Here is a 17,586-nt window from a genome sequence, read left to right as displayed (position 1 = left end):
TCACCAAGGACCCAACCCTCCTCTCAGCACCAATGAACAGGCAGCAGGTCATGACCTGTGTGTAAATGTATGTGTGTGTAGGGCGGTTTGAAAGGAGGAATGGCTAAAAGCGGTGATAGATTTATAATCCAATATTCTTTACTAAGGTGGTTAGTAAGCAGTCGATGGCTCTATTTTTATCTGCAGTGTTAGAAAATCTATAAATATCTCTATATAGGCTGATGTTGAGAATGCATTTCTATAATCCGAATGCTCTGATGTGCGCAGCGGCAGCCATTATCTTAATGTCTTGATTGATTTTCTCCTCTGACTGTTCATTGAGTACACTGGAGAGTAATCTGAGGCCCAGCTTCACGGTAAATTCCTGTTTTTCTTGCATCTGCCTCCCTCTGTGAGGCCACATCTGTTTCCCGTTTTGGAAAAACCCACCAAAAAACTGGAAACTCAGCTCCCAAGATCCTCTGCTCCCGTCATACGATCAACTCGCTGACTCAGACCATCACAGGATGTCCTGCCCTTGCTATTACAAACTGAGTCGGCTTTGTAATCGCAAGAAGTAATCTTACATCACTGCAGAGAAAACCGAATGACATCCCACTTTCTATGCATCCTCGATCAATACCAGTCCCTCTGGGACAGATTACGTAACACTAATGCTGTTCCCCGTTGAAATGAATTGTGTTAGAGCACTAGAAAACATTGCTGAGATTCTTCCCTGCCAATCTACTGAGAGGCTTTAAATCCTGATCTGAACTGTGTGCACTTTTCACTGACCAGTTCAGAGATTAGAGCCGCAGACACCAAAGAGGTTTTAAAGGCTTGTTCTGATTCCAACAGATTAGACTGTGTTGTCTTTTTTTGCACTCCAAACTGAGATTGTTTGTCAAGGGGAAAATAGGAAGGGTATTCAGAAAGTGGTTGTTGTTTGTTGCCACATTTGATTCCTGATTTCTCTTCTGTACAGGACATGTCCCTAATAGTGGAAAACAAATTATAAATCTGAAAAAAGTAAGTCTGCAGTGAAAGATAACGAGATAAATAAGCCTGATATAAAAACTCTATTATTGTATTAAAGGAAAGCAATTATTTTAGATTATGTCTTTTTGATATATTTACAATTTAGCAGCCTGTAACGACCGGTGGGAACACAGGCAGAGGAATCAATAGCAACGACTCAGCAGCACGAGTTTAGATAAAAGAACTGTCTTTACTTCCAATAGTCTTTACTTGGAGGTCAATCACGAAGGAAATCAAAACAGACAAGCAGTAGATAGATGCAGAATCAGGATCAGGATCAGGATCAGGATCAGGACCAGGACCAGGACCAGGCCAGGACCAGGACCAGGACCAGGATCAGGACCAGACCAGGATCAGGATCAGGACCAGGATCAGGATCAGGATCAGGATCAGGACCAGGATCAGGACCAGGATCAGGATCAGGATAAGGTCCAGGGTCAGGACCAGGACCTGGACCAGGATCAGGATCAGGACCAGGATCAGGACCAGGACCTGGACCTGGACCTGGACCTGGAGCTGGACCAGGACCAGGACCAGGATCAGGACCAGGATCAGGACCAGGAACATTAACACTTCCCTGTTCTGCTTGACACAGAGGGAAAGAGATGAACCGGTACCGAGGGGACTAAAACACATTAAATGCTCTGGGGAGGGACGGGCTGACGGGACTAATGAAGGTGGTGATTACATTGGCGGGAAACACACGAGGGCAGGAAGGGCAGACACTGAAGCCAGAGGAGAGATGAGTAACAGAACATAAAACAGGAAGTAACAACAAAACGTAACTGGAGGGAACCAGTTTGTAATTTCTCTGTTTGGTGTTTATACTGCCCACTCCTGGAGCTAATGAAACCTGAACTGTTGCTTTAAATGTATTGATTCATCTCTGCTAACAATATAGTCCTAAATAAAAGCAAGCTGATGTGCAAATAAAAGGAGAAAAAAGGAAATTGTTTTACTGAAGATTGAAATATAAAGTCAGTTTATGAAGGGACAACATTTTGGGACACACACAGCACATAACACCCAAGTTATTGTTTTTACTCTTCAAATCAAATCAAATGTATTTATACAGCCCAACATCACAAATCACACATTTGTCTCAGTGTGCTTTACAGACTGTATACGACACCCTCTGTCCTTAGACCCTCTGTCTTTAGACTCTCTGTCCTTAGACCCTCTGTCTTTAGACCCTCTGTCCTTACACCCTCTGTCCTTAGACCCTCTGTCCTTAGACCCTCTGTCTTTAGACCCTCTGTCCTTACACCCTCTGTCCTTAGACCCTCTGTCTTTAGACCCTCTGTCCTTACACCCTCTGTCTTTAGACCCTCTGTCCTTACACCCTCTGTCCTTAGACCCTCTGTCCTTAGACCCTCTGTCTTTAGACCCTCTGTCCTTACACCCTCTGTCCTTAGACCCTCTGTCCTTAGACCCTCTGTCTTTAGACCCTCTGTCCTTACACCCTCTGTCCTTAGACCCTCTGTCTTTAGACCCTCTGTCCTTACACCCTCTGTCCTTACACCCTCTGTCCTTAGACCCTCTGTCCTTAGACCCTCTGTCTTTAGACCCTCTGTCCTTACACCCTCTGTCCTTAGACCCTCTGTCCTTAGACCCTCTGTCTTTACACCCTCTGTCCTTAGACCCTCTGTCTTTACACCCTCTGTCCTTAGACCCTCTGTCTTTAGACCCTCTGTCCTTACACCCTCTGTCCTTAGACCCTCTGTCCTTAGACCCTCTGTCTTTAGACCCTCTGTCCTTAGACCCTCTGTCTTTAGACCCTCTGTCCTTACACCCTCTGTCCTTAGACCCTCTGTCCTTACACCCTCTGTCCTTAGACCCTCTGTCCTTAGACCCTCTGTCTTTAGACCCTCTGTCCTTACACCCTCTGTCCTTAGACCCTCTGTCCTTACACCCTCTGTCCTTAGACCCTCTGTCCTTAGACCATCTGTCCTCAGACCCTCTGTCTTTAGACCCTCTGTCCTCAGACCCTCTGTCCTTAGACCCTCTGTCTTTAGACCCTCTGTCTTTAGACCCTCTGTCCTTAGACCCTCTGTCCTTACACCCTCTGTCCTTAGACCCTCTGTCCTTAGACCCTCTGTCTTTAGACCCTCTGTCTTTAGACCCTCTGTCCTCAGACCCTCTGTCCTTAGACCCTCTGTCCTTAGACCCTCGCACCGCACGAGGAAACACTCCCTAAAAGAAACCAACAATTAAAGGGGAACAATGTTCTAAACCTCAGAGAGAGACTGAGGAGGGATCCCTCTCCCAGGATGCACAGACGTGCAATAGATGACGTGTGTACAGGATAAACAACATAGTACAAATACAACATCCATGTGACAGAAATGACGATGTGATCGTATAAAGAAAATAAAAGATGAATCCAGGATGATGTTGAAAAAGCTTCCCGGTGCCTCCAAAAAATAAATATTAACCTGGGCTTCGGGCAGGATTCCTGATCCACATGTGACCTTTAACAATGGCAACCTGCCACATGAGAGACACAGAAACTCCGGGGATGCTGAGTTAGTAACATACATCTAAGGGACATGGATTCATACAGAGAGAGAGGGAGAGGAGGAGGAGAGAGGAGAGAGGTGTAAGTCTCTTCACTTCAGTGTTTGTAAGGATTGAACATATGAGATATAACATGTTTAGTGTGGGTGTCTGATATTGGCTCCATTTAAGAACATAATATGAAAAGTCAAACAGAAATCATTCTGTATTTGACTGCCAGAGCAGCGGGACCTCCTTGCCTCAGCTGGGACGATGCTCCTGAGAAGCTGGAGATGGATCAGATCATACAAACTTCGACTTTACAACTAAAACCTAAAACATACATTTGACGTCAGCATCCAAACACAATACATGCATCAGATTATTCTCTGAGCAGAACTGTTTGTTCTGTGCTGGGATCAGTTTATGCAAGAGCACCAGACATCAGAAAGCCTTTTAAGTCCTTCATCCAAACAGATTAGATCAACTTTGAACCTTTGATTACAAACTCGGACTGCGTACCAAACAGATCCTTTAATATCTATTCTGATAGAAAAATAAGTTTTTTGTTCTTTGTTCTACCTGATTTTTTAAATATTAAAGCACGGTTAAGCACAATATACATATATGTGTTTATATAATCGGGGTTAAGAGAACTTTCCCAGAATGTTAAATGAGTCTGAATTAACTGTGTTCAGCAGGCTCATTAGAGGAACTAACCTGGAGGAGATCCACGAGTCCTCCTGGAGCAAGGACATACAAGAGACAACACACATCTCTGAATCACAGGTACATCCAAGGGGGTTTGGTTTCTGACGCTTATTTGGATAAAGGTTAGGGAAAGTTACATTGCTGGTTGGTTTGAGGTACTGTAGCTTTAACTTATCATTATGAAGTAAATGATCATTGCAGAATGTAATGGCTGTAGAATAATGACGCCATCAGCGTTTATACTGGTTCCCTAAAAGCCTCGCTTTCAGGAAATTAAGTACCACTACTAGTGTTGCCAAATATTTTCCAATAAAAGCAGCTAGCACTAACTAGCATGCATTTGCTCATTTGCATATTGGTGATGTCATTTCGTATTCATTTGCTTAAAGCTTAGTGTCGGTTGTAGGGAGGGAAGGACTGCCAAGAGGAGTGGGAGAGACGCGGCCGTTGGCACATGGAGCCGTGGACTGCGAGTACTCTGAGCAGCATTGGGAATGAATGTTTTCCCCTGATGCTCAGAATAAGTTGCTAAATGTGTCGCTACTAGCAGGCTCTGAGGAAAACAGAAAGTGATCAACAATAATACCACTTTGAAACGCTGGAGGGGGGAATGTTAAAAGGTTTTCTGTATGCAACTTTAAATGGTTCTGTTTAAAGATGCTTCATCAGCAACACTGAATCTGAACTCTGTGTATTTATGGAGTCACTCTTACTGCCAGGATTCCTGCCATACGTTTACTTTATGGTTCAGTTTCACTGCTGTCATCAAAAACATATCCAGCAGCAGCAGCAGCTGTTGAACCCACTGTGCACGACCTGTCCAGCTCCAAATGACAGACGAACTCGGTGAAGAGGAAGCGGAACATCTGGACTTTCCCAGGAGTTGGTTGAAACCCAATGAGAAGTCAAAGGAGATCGAATACTGAACTCAAATTCTAATTAATTCTAATGTTGCTTCATGTCTGCTTGATGTGTAAGAGGTCAATTGTTACTGCTGGTTTTATTGCCATAACATTTGGTGTGGAAATCATTGCTGCGCAGAGGATGGATTACATTAGCTTACCTTTAGCATTGCATGCTAACCTAAGCATTCTCAAATATCACATAACAGCGCTTTATGTTTGTATTATATCTTACAAAATGTCATTTTCGTTATTTTTCTTGGGACTTCCTACCAATGTCCAGCAACATGAGCGATCAGAGTCCCTGTGCAACAAAACTACTTTGTTAGGATTATCAAAAGATCAGGGTTTGGGTTAAAATAACTACTAAGTGGCGTTACTTCCGACCTAACCATCAACCCCGACCTCCCTTTGACGTAGGTTATATACGAAATAGTGCATTTGGGTCGTAGGTATGAGAATAAATAGTGTATGAGAACAGCCTGATACTACACACAGGGAGGTGAGTGATGTTTAGGGTGTGCACATTGACCAGAATATTGTTTTCCTCTTTATAATTCACACCTTAATGTATCCAAGCTGTGCATCCAACATGGTTCCCTGATCTACAACGCCATTAATCAGCGTCTCCTTCCTTCCTGGCTTTGCTTTGTGGCAAAATGAAAAACATGCACAGAGTGATTCCTCTTCATAGGAAGGATGCCGGTCGTGGTGTTGTTTAAAAACACAGTGCACTATTGCACCCGGTCACTTTTAAGACAGACTTGTGATTGATTACATATATAGAACACATTACAGTGCTTCACAAAGGCAGCTTAATAAATCAGACAATCAGGTGGAAAGAAATAAAAAAACTATTTACCCATGTGTAGAAATAGGGTCGACAATAACGGAGCCTGATCGAGTATATCAAAGTGTACTTCCACATAGAATACAGATATGTAGTTTGTAGTTTCGAGAGGAATAATTGGTCTTCGATACTTGTTCACCCCCAATCTGTGGGTGTGGGTGGTGTTTTCATAAAGAGCCTGCTGGTGGATCTGCGCCTCAAGGTGCCAATTATTTTTCGAGTAATGTTTCTGGACTTTGGAGAGTTTATGTAGTTTTTATCAACTGATTAGTTTGAGTTGTTGTGGTGCAGTTGAAGATATAATTGTATAAACATTATTACATGGACAGACTTTTCTTTTAAGGTAGGAAAGGAAGTGGCATCAGTATCTGTGGTCTGTTTACATCTTTCATCTGATAATCATATCCAGTGTTACGTTCCCAGTTCATCCCAGAGGAGGAGGGAAGTAACAATGAAGAGAAACTCAGGGACAGAGAACCAAGGACAAAGGAAGTGTATAAACAGAATTAGGAATGTATTAACAATTAATGAAATGCTTCCAAAGAAGCCTCAAAACACCAATTAAAAAAAAACTCTCTCAGAAGAGAGTTATATATGTATATATATATATATATATATATATATATATATATATATACACACACATATATTTATATATATATATATATATATATATATATGTATATGTACATTGAAAAAACAAACACGTGTAAAATCTGCAGCTTGAATGCTTCACTTTTATGTAAATGACTCTTAAAAAGGCCATCTGTTAGTAAGTATGTGAAATAATATGTAAAGTAAATCTGATATTAGCATCCAAATTAAGTCACAAACCAGTCACGACTAAACAGAAAACAAAAACATGAATCATGTTTGCTCGGAAATGAAGCGTGACTCTGAGCTCTGAATCCAACTCTGACGTAGTGTGTGTGTGTGTGTGTGTGTGTGTGTGTGTGTGTGTGTGTGTGTGTGTGTGTGTGTGTGTGCGTGTGTGTGAGTGTGTGGGTCTTTGGCCATCAGCTCATTCTGCAGCTTTTCTTTTTGCATCTTTGTCACGTGCCGTTGCAAAAAATTATCAATGAATCAGAAACTGGCAGCAAAACAAAGTCATTCATGAATCCTGTCATCTAATCTCTTTATGTGGTCGACGAGCATCTGTGCCTTCAGTTGACGTTCACGTGTGCTGAGATGTTCAGGGATTAGTATTTATTTTAAAATGCCCGTATCACGTACACTGAAATTAAAGCCCAATTCACAAACAAAAGCTTCCGGCACACGTTCATAATTTCTCCGATGGTTGAGCCGTCACATGCTGATCCATACATTTTGCTCTTCAGGGATTAGTCGACGTGAGAATTTAAAGGGCCTCAAACTTTCTCTCCTTAAATTCATATTTTTAGACGAGCGTTAGGCAGAAACTGCTGACACTTGAAAATTAAATGAGCTGAAGGCTTGTAACTTAAGTGACACTCTCTTTATAGCGGTGCCAATATTTTAACCCGAAGAATACTTGAGCGCTCCGCATTAGCTGGACTCTCATTAGAGGAGGTAACAGCTGAGACTGCAACATGGATTTAAAAGCTAAAAGGTCTATTTTCTCATGTATGCTTTGGTCTGTGGAATAGCATTAGTGTGACCTTTAAAACCAGTTGATAGTCCATCACAGCTTCCATTCATAAAGACACGGGTTTACATCAGTGGGTTTATGGAGGCTTAATTGTCAGGAGCTTCAAGGCTTCGGAGAAGAGCCATGTTGGAAAGTGTTTGATGAAACAATGAAAGGGGATTAAAAAAAAAGAACGGCCAACCTTTACGACGAAACCTCTGCAAGAACTGTATTTGTTGCAGGTTTTGAAGGCAGAATATTTGAGTATATGATGAGGTAATGTTAGGGAACAAGTGGTTTAATTCCCCAAAATAGCCCCATTTGTCAAAAATGTGCCCCCACTCTGTTTGTTTCTCTCCATCTCATTTCAAAAAACATTACAGGAGCGACCGGATCTGCTCAGAGAGAAATAATCCCTCTATAATATTCATGGTTATAAGAACAGGCCCGGCCTGTGGGTGGCAGCAGGATGACCAGATGTCACTGGCAGCCATTACAAATGGATGAGCACTTGAGAAGCCTCCTTCTCTCCCCTCCTCCCCCCTGAAGCACTTCCTCCAGTTAATCAGCCAGTCAGCGATGTGGCGTTGAGAGTTTTCCTAATAGATAATGTTTTATGCTGCTGGTTTAGTGTCGCGACATGTTCTAATCTCAGTTTCCCATAAAACTAAACTGTATTGTCAAATACCTTTCGATAGTCCCGGATTAGATATTAGACTGGTGTTCATGTCCCGTGTGGAAAGTTAGTCTTTAACTTTAAAGACGTAACAAACATACTTATTAGAAACTAAAACATGATATTTTACTAACCCTAACCAAGTAGTTTGTAGCTTAAATACAAACAAGTAGTTTTGTTGTTGAGTAGTAGTAACAGGTCCGGGATCACAGATCAGGAGTCAGAGTTGCAGGCAGGCAGGGTTCCGATGCAGGCTTGCAGACGATCTGACAAGCAGAGACAGGTGGAGGTAATCAGACAGAGTAGAGAGAGCAGGGAGCAGAGTGGCACATAATTGAAAACAATTAGTGGTGTTACCCGGCAGGGAGAGGGCTCATGACACAAGTAGTTTTGTTGTTTTAACACAAACAAGTAGTTTTGTTGTTTTAACATAAACAAGTAGTTTGTTGCTTAGACAAAAACGAGAAGTTTTGTTGCTTTAATGTAAACAAGTAGTTTTGTTGCTTTAATGTAAACAAGTAGTTTTGTTGCTTTAACAAAAACGAGAAGTTTTGTTGCTTTAATGTAAACAAGTAGTTTTGTTGCTTTAATGTAAACAAGTAGTTTTGTTGCTTTAACACAAACAAGTAGTTTTGTTGCTTTAACACAAACAAGTAGTTTTGTTGCTTTAACAAAAACGAGAAGTTTTGTTGCTTAAACACAAACAAGAAGTTTTGTTGCTTTAATGTAAACAAGTAGTTTTGTTGCTTTAACACAAACAAGTAGTTTTGTTGCTTTAACAAAAACGAGAAGTTTTGTTGTTTTAACACAAACAAGTAGTTTTGTTGTTTTAACACAAACAAGTAGTTTTGTTGTTTTAACACAAACAAGTAGTTTTATTGTTTTAACACAAACAAGTAGTTTTGTTGTTTTAACACAAACAAGTAGTTTTGTTGTTTTAACATAAACAAGTAGTTTTGTTGCTTTAACAAAAACGAGAAGTTTTGTTGCTTAAACACAAACAAGTAGTTTTGTTGCTTTAATGTAAACAAGTAGTTTTGTTGCTTTAACACAAACAAGTAGTTTTGTTGCTTTAACACAAACAAGTAGTTTTGTTGCTTTAATGTAAACAAGTAGTTTTGTTGCTTTAACACAAACAAGTAGTTTTGTTGCTTTAACACAAACAAGTAGTTTTGTTGCTTTAACAAAAACGAGAAGTTTTGTTGCTTAAACACAAACAAGAAGTTTTGTTGCTTTAATGTAAACAAGTAGTTTTGTTGCTTTAACACAAACAAGTAGTTTTGTTGCTTTAACACAAACAAGTAGTTTTGTTGCTTTAACAAAAACGAGAAGTTTTGTTGTTTTAACACAAACAAGTAGTTTTGTTGCTTTAATGTAAACAAGTAGTTTTGTTGCTTTAACACAAACAAGTAGTTTTGTTGCTTTAACAAAAACGAGAAGTTTTGTTGCTTAAACACAAACAAGAAGTTTTGTTGCTTTAATGTAAACAAGTAGTTTTGTTGCTTTAACACAAACAAGTAGTTTTGTTGCTTTAACAAAAACGAGAAGTTTTGTTGTTTTAACACAAACAAGTAGTTTTGTTGCTTTAATGTAAACAAGTAGTTTTGTTGCTTAGACAAAAACAAGTAGTTTTGTTGCTTAAAAATAAACAAGTAGTTTTGTTGTTTTAACACAAACAAGTAGTTTTGTTGTTTTAACACAAACAAGTAGTTTTATTGTTTTAACACAAACAAGTAGTTTTGTTGTTTTAACACAAACAAGTAGTTTTGTTGTTTTAACACAAACAAGAAGTTTTGTTGCTTTAACACAAACAAGTAGTTTTGTTGTTTTAACACAAACAAGACGTTTTGTTGCTTTAACACAAACAAGTAGTTTTGTTGCTTTAACACAAACAAGACGTTTTGTTGCTTTAACACAAACAAGAAGTTTTGTTGCTTTAACACAAACAAGAGGTTTTGTTGCTTTAATGTAAACAAGTAGTTTTGTTGTTTTAACACAAACAAGAAGTTTTGTTGGTTGAACATAAACAAGTAGTTTTGTTGTTTTAATGTAAACAAGTAGTTTTGTTGTTTTAACACAAACAAGTAGTTTTGTTGCTTTAACACAAACAAGTAGTTTTGTTGCTTTAACACAAACAAGAAGTTTTGTTGCTTTAATGTAAACAAGTAGTTTTGTTGTTTTAACACAAACAAGTAGTTTTGTTGTTTTAATGTAAACAAGTAGTTTTGTTGTTTTAACACAAACAAGTAGTTTTGTTGTTTTAACACAAACAAGAAGTTTTGTTGGTTGAACACAAACAAGTAGTTTTGTTGCTTTAACACAAACAAGTAGTTTTGTTGCTTTAACACAAACAAGTAGTTTTGTTGTTTTAACAAAAACATGTAGTTTTGTTGCTTTAACACAAACAAGTAGTTTTATTGTTTTAACACAAACAAGTAGTTTTGTTGTTTTAACACAAACAAGTAGTTTTGTTGTTTTAACACAAACAAGTAGTTTTGTTGCTTTAACACAAACAAGAAGTTTTGTTGCTTTAACACAAACAAGTAGTTTTGTTTTAACACAAACAAGAAGTTTTGTTGCTTTAACACAAACAAGAAGTTTTGTTGCTTTAACACAAACTAGAGGTTTTGTTGCTTTAATGTAAACAAGTAGTTTTGTTGTTTTAACAAAAACGAGAAGTTTTGTTGCTTTAACACAAACAAGAAGTTTTGTTGCTTTAATGTAAACAAGTAGTTTTGTTGTTTTAACACAAACAAGAAGTTTTGTTGCTTTAATGTAAACAAGTAGTTTTGTTGTTTTAACACAAACAAGAAGTTTTGTTGGTTGAACATAAACAAGTAGTTTTGTTGTTTTAATGTAAACAAGTAGTTTTGTTGTTTTAACACAAACAAGTAGTTTTGTTGCTTTAACACAAACAAGAAGTTTTGTTGCTTTAATGTAAACAAGTAGTTTTGTTGTTTTAACACAAACAAGAAGTTTTGTTGCTTTAATGTAAACAAGTAGTTTTGTTGTTTTAACACAAACAAGTAGTTTTGTTGTTTTAATGTAAACAAGTGGTTTTGTTGTTTTAACACAAACAAGAAGTTTTGTTGGTTGAACATAAACAAGTAGTTTTGTTGTTTTAACACAAACAAGTAGTTTTGTTGTTTTAACACAAACAAGTAGTTTTGTTGCTTTAACACAAACAAGTAGTTTTGTTGCTTTAATGTAAACAAGTAGTTTTGTTGTTTTAACACAAACGAGTAGTTTTGTTGCTAAAACACAAACAAGTAGTTTTGTTGCATTTTATATGGAATTTTTATTTTATTTACAACATTAACCACACTTTTAAAACCGACTGTATTAAATTAATCCGGGATTAAATACGCTTGCCTTGGAACGTGATTGAGAATGCATTTTAGTTGTATGGAAACTAAATTCTAAATTCGGTTGGTACTTGAGTACTTTTTGACATTGAAACCACAATCCTTAAATGAACATTTAAAGAACAAAAACAAAAACAAAACACAAGGCTGAACCTGCTAATTGACGTAATTATTTTCATGATTTAAACAATTAATAATGCTTGTAATTGGGTTCTTAAAGCCGGGGTGGGTAATGTTTTTCAGAAAATACGTTTTGTCATATTTGTGTAAATAGATACTGGTATCTGTGGCTGTCGCATATTCATTCGGCTGAAATGAAGCGTCACCGTCTTCCACAAGCAACTATCTTGACAGCTGTGACAATAGTCATGTTTGTTGTTAATGTTCATAATGATAATTTGGGGGAGTGGCTTCAGGGGGAATCCTGAAGAGACGGGCTGTCAAACTTTTGGAGCTCGTTGGAAAAGAGTCTCTGATTTTTGGTTGGATTATTTTGAAATCTAGTTAACTCTTGATGGTTTCTCTAATCTTACCCACCGTAGCTTTGATGATATAAAATCTACACTAATAATCCTAACTCCCAAAAGGTTTAGCTAAAGGACGCTAAAAAAAACCCTCTGATTAATGCAGCTTTAAACATGAACACCAAAAATGGAAAATTACAGGCTAAAGATTATATGATCTGCTGGCTAAAGATCCAACATTGGTTATAAAATGATGTTATTGCAGTGTTGTGGGTTTTGTGATATAATTAATTTCTGAATGTATTAATGTGTATTTGTTTACTACAATTTGTAATAATGAACTACTATATGTATTTGTTTACTACTGAAAATAAGTATTATGTACTGAATGTATTCACTGCGCAGGTAAATAAATGTTAGTGTTCACATGCTGGAGGTACTCCCCTCCTCTAGAGGGCGACTGAAGAATCCCAAGGAAGACATCAGCGCTAAGAGGCGTGGACATGCTTATGCGCCAACAAGCGGCCAACCGGACCTGGCCCCAGCCAACCAATGGGAGAGGACAACGCCCGAGCGGAAGAATATATGAAGAATGTGTAACTTTTAGACGACGCGATTCCATTGAACTGAGAGACAGAGAAACTACTTAAATGTGGAAATAGAATTGTCCATGGCCGTGTGTATTTCCTATGCTGTCTTATCACTTTAATAAATGCTTTGAGATAATTAAGAAGTTTACTGGATTGATTCAAGATAGAAGCTCCGACTCCAAATTAAAGAACACAACAGTTTGAATCCCACCCCCCTTTATGTCTCTTAGTTTGTACCATCAAATCAAACAGGATTTAAATCAGAAAGAGAAAGGAAAACAGAAGAGAGCACTCGGAGGTAACCAACCTGCAAATTATTCTCCTCACATGCATATGGACACGATGGACGTCAGCTGTTGATTTTTGTCGAGCAAAGCGACGACATGCTGTTGAGAATCTGGTCACATTCCTGCCTCATCATGCAGAAACTACTCTTTACAAACACACATTTCAAGCGTTGGAAGCAAATCAGGTTCAAATTGTAAGGCCAAGAAACAGATATGATTCTACACCTGATATTTATAATAGGATTTCCCTAAGCGGCTGCGTTATGTATATATAAAGTAAACAGCTACCAATCTGGTGCAAGTGCTGTAAGTTAGTTTTAGGATTTTGACAGGCGCTCCTCCCGGGGGCCAAAGGTCAGGCTTCATGCTTCCTTCCTCCTAATTGGCTCCAGTTTCTCATTGCTTAATTTAGGTAGTGCTGACCCCCTCCGAAGGGACCAAATCTAATTAGACCCCTCTGGAATTTATCAAGTGTACTACTGTCCTCCCAAAACATTGACTGATGCAGTTTCATGTAGAGTGTCTGTTCACCTTCGGGCGACACTGTCGATGTATCGATGAGCTGTCTGTACTCTGTTTTCTCCAGGCATCTCAAGAACTAAAAATACACCCGATTCATTAAGTTGTAGAACGCTGAACTCATTTGATGTTGCTGTGTGCTGACTGTTGTAAAACTTAATAACCTTTGCACTTTCCTGTGCATCCACAGTCCAATCCTCTCGTCCATTAAGAGAAGCTTTCTGCCTGGCAGATGCTTCATGTTCTGCTTCAAGGAAAAGAGGAAGCGCAAGGCTACCCCCCTATAATCAGAGAACCACAGGAGAATGAGGATTAATTAAAATGGAAAGTGAGGTTGAGCCCCAATCCAGCGTTGCCAACTGGGAGCCAAAATGCAGAACTAAAAGCATCCCGAAAATCTTCTTAAGGCTCAGGAAACAATCTCAGCGTTGCGAGGAATATCCCTGATTGCATAAACCCTTTCGACAGCTACTGAGTGGATACCTTATCAAAGACCGCTCTAAAGTTGTTGACGAAGTTACAATCGGTTGCAAAAGTAACCTAAAATAATACAGATTTTATTCTGGCAGGTGTTTGGTTTGATCTCAAATGTATGAAAACTTCAACACAGCTAAATCCATAAGAATAAAAGCCGACATCCCTCCTGTTGGCCCCAAAAGACTATTTATCAAACTCCATAATAGAAAAGTGTTGAATGGAAGAATAATATATTGCTATTATTCTTAAGCGCCATTTCAGTCATGTGTAAAATGTAAAGGTTGTCCAGAGGGTGATAAAGGATAATGGATGCCAACTCCCCAGATGAGACCGATTACTTCTGGATGTGTCTCTGGTGTCAAAGTCAGGCATCAATTCTTCCTTCTTTAAGGACTCGCCATATTCTGATACCATGTGGGCGCTGTCCGCAACACTTTGTGTACATACTTGCAAAAGTGTTGCTCTCGTCCATGTGGAAGTTGCTGTAAACAAATCTACAGTAAGCACACGAGAAGGCTGCTTTAGAGGTCGATGAAAGCAGGATGACCTGCATGTCAAATCTCTTTGTTCAAGTCCTGTGTTGCTGTTTTATCCTTCTTGCTTCCTAGTTCTTCTTGTCTTTGAATAGTTGGCTATGTGGATGCCGATGTCTTCTTGAAGGAGGTGGAAATGTTTGGCTCAAAGGTTACCACAGACCAGGTTATGTTATGATCACGTTAAGTCCACAGATGTCTCTTTTCACACGTAAACAAAAAGGTCAATTGTCAGGAGTGTTTTAAAAACAGACTGACATTTTTCTGGCGAGTCTCCAAAGATCCCTCGGTGGTTTGAGACAACTTGTCCTAATAAAAATAACTTTTAGGAGAATGAAGAGTTTTGAACCCAACTTGTCAAAGTAGATTTAGTTTCAGTTCTGTCCATCTCCACGGACAGCCTTGGATTTGGATATCTGCTCTCACCTGAGTCTCTGTTTGCCTTTTTTAGGTGTACTTGTTCCTGCCTGACAGGCACACATGCTTACATCCAGAGGGAAGGTCTCTTTGGATGGGTGACTTTGCATTTTATGCTGAGATTCATTCACTGAGAAAATGTTTCTTCAACAGTTGAATGCTTGAATAGTTCAACTACGGCCTTGGAGGTACGTTTGCTCCCATTTGGTGGGTATGTTGGGGCGGAAAACCAACTGTGCTGTGACGGAAACCCACCGGAGCAGTGATGTTTAAAAGACATCACATTGTACCAAAAGGTCTTTATTGCACATGAAGTATTTCAAATATTTGAGGACATCACAGGCTGTCAGCCAAACATGCACTAAAGCATCGGTGAACATTCTGCTGCTCTGTTTCCATCATAGTTAGCATTTGGAGATAAGACTTGGGTTGTACAAGTTTACAGCCAGCCGTGTTGTTGTCCTGCTTCCCAGCATTTGATGCTTGATGGCCGTGTCACTAGGGACAAGACGCCTGATTGGACGAACGCTTTCGCTAGCTGTCTTTCTGCTCCTGAATTTCAAATGGGACCAACATGGCAACTCTTTTCTCTTATTACGAAAATAATATGTACTGAAATGTGTTGATTTGTAGCCTAGACCTCAAATTATGCACGGCCAATGTGATGCTCCGTCACTCGAAATGCATTGGAGCCCTACCAGAAGTCATTGCACGGCTGCTTACATAGACAATGAATGGGAAGTGTGGAAATGACAGCTCCAGTGGACATGTACCATTTCTCTTTTTCAACAATGATGCAGCTAAAACAAAGGGCAGTGAGACCAGTCCTACTTCATGCAAGTACTTTTGTCACGTCTCCTGTGTACAATCAGCTCGCTGCTCCCTCACTGCGAGTGGGACCCAGATACCCCTCAAATAAAACCACCTGTTTGCTGTCCTGCTCCACGATGGTGGAACGACCTCCACAGTCTTCACATCTTCTGTCGCAGACTGGAAACCCTTCTGTTTTGACAGCACCTTGGCCAATAATAAAAATAAATACATTCTTATTTCTTAATGTAGCACTTAAATTGCTTTGGCTTATTTGAAGCTATTGTACTTGCAAGATTGGAGTTGTATTGATTGTTTGCACTCATTGTAAGTCGCTTTGGACAAAAGCGTCAGCAAAGTGGAAAATGAAAATGAAATGTAAAACAATCGAGTGTAAGACGATAACACCTTTGTGTAAAGACTGTCTGAAAGTGTGTGCAGTTATCCCTGAAATCAGTAAATGCTTTTGTATTTTGGTGCATAACAGACACACACAGCATAGTAAGAGAAAAGAAAAATGCTGCAAAAGTCAACAATCATAAATATAAAATAGAAATGAACTTGTGGTTTCTAATGAGTCTCCATGATGGCAGGCTTCCAGTGGAGCCTTTCAGAACAGCTATACTAACTTTCCCTGGCAGACACTGCGTACCAGAAAGTCCTCACAAGTACTGTAAGTACAAATGAGTGTGTGTGAGTTTGTTTATCTGCAACGTGAGGGCCATGTTAAGCAGGTGAGTTTTCAGCCAGCAGTAGGGAGTGTCTCTGTTGTTTTGACTGCGGAGAAAAGGTCAGTCCACCGGGGGAAGCTAAACTAGACGCTGATGAGAAGGATTCACTTTGCTCTGAATGATTCTTATTTTGCAGCATCGTCAATCAGAAGTGCACTGATAAACAACAGCTGTACGCTGTCATGGAAGACCCTGATGATCCTGGTTTGTAAAGATAATTCCCTTCCAGGATGACTGAACTGAACTAAGTATAGCTTGATGGATTGTCACAAGGGGCATCCAGATGTTTTAACATTTATTTGTGCATCTGTATGCATGTGTCAGAAATGGAAAGGGGTATTCCTCACCTCTACTAGTGGTAGCCTACTCATCTTTATTGTACCCAGCTGTTGTTCAATCCAGAGATTTGGCTTACCCGTGCATATCTGCCTATCTCTCCCGCCAAGCTGTGGTAGTAATGTACTGTCCTGGAAACATGCCAGCACTCACTCAGTGTGGCGGATAACAAAAAAAAATCCCAAATCCCCTCAGAGCTGACAGCTTGGGGATTTTGCCACCCATATTATTATTATTATTATGTGCACGTCTCCGGCACCTTGGATGTGTTTTAACAGTTACTTTGTTGATAAAAAGCTGCTTTTATGTGCATCAGCCTGTTGAAACTGCAGCCGGGTGAAGCACACAGTGAAGCTCTACTCTTCGTTCTGTTCTTATCTTAAAGACTATCTTGTATTTCAGGGACAGCAACACCATATAAACTAAAATGTTTGTCAATCACAACTCGGGTCTTGTTTTCTTTGGCCTTCATTAACGGTCATGATGACATTGTGCTCAGCAAATGATTTGAGAGCTGTGAACACAGCAACAGAGGCAGGAAGCACACGCCAGCAGACAACAGGCTGTAAATGTTGGAGTGCAGGGACATCAGGAATGGTGGCAAAAAGTACAAAAAGAACCCAAACTAATTTCCCATTAGTCTAATGGAAAGTTCTGCTTTTAATAAAAACATTTAATGAAAGTTAATACACTTACCGTAAGTGTCAAAGACGGATAAACCAAAGGGAATTGCCAGAAATAAGAATAAATGTTAGATAACAGGAATATCACGTTGTTTCTGGGATGTTGTGGTTCCTTA

The sequence above is a fragment of the Cottoperca gobio genome, chromosome 16 (genome assembly GCF_900634415.1).
Source record: "Cottoperca gobio chromosome 16, fCotGob3.1, whole genome shotgun sequence".
NCBI classification, from domain to species: domain Eukaryota; kingdom Metazoa; phylum Chordata; class Actinopteri; order Perciformes; family Bovichtidae; genus Cottoperca; species Cottoperca gobio.
The sequence above is the reverse complement of the archived record's forward strand: the minus strand, read 5'-3'. Positions refer to the sequence as shown.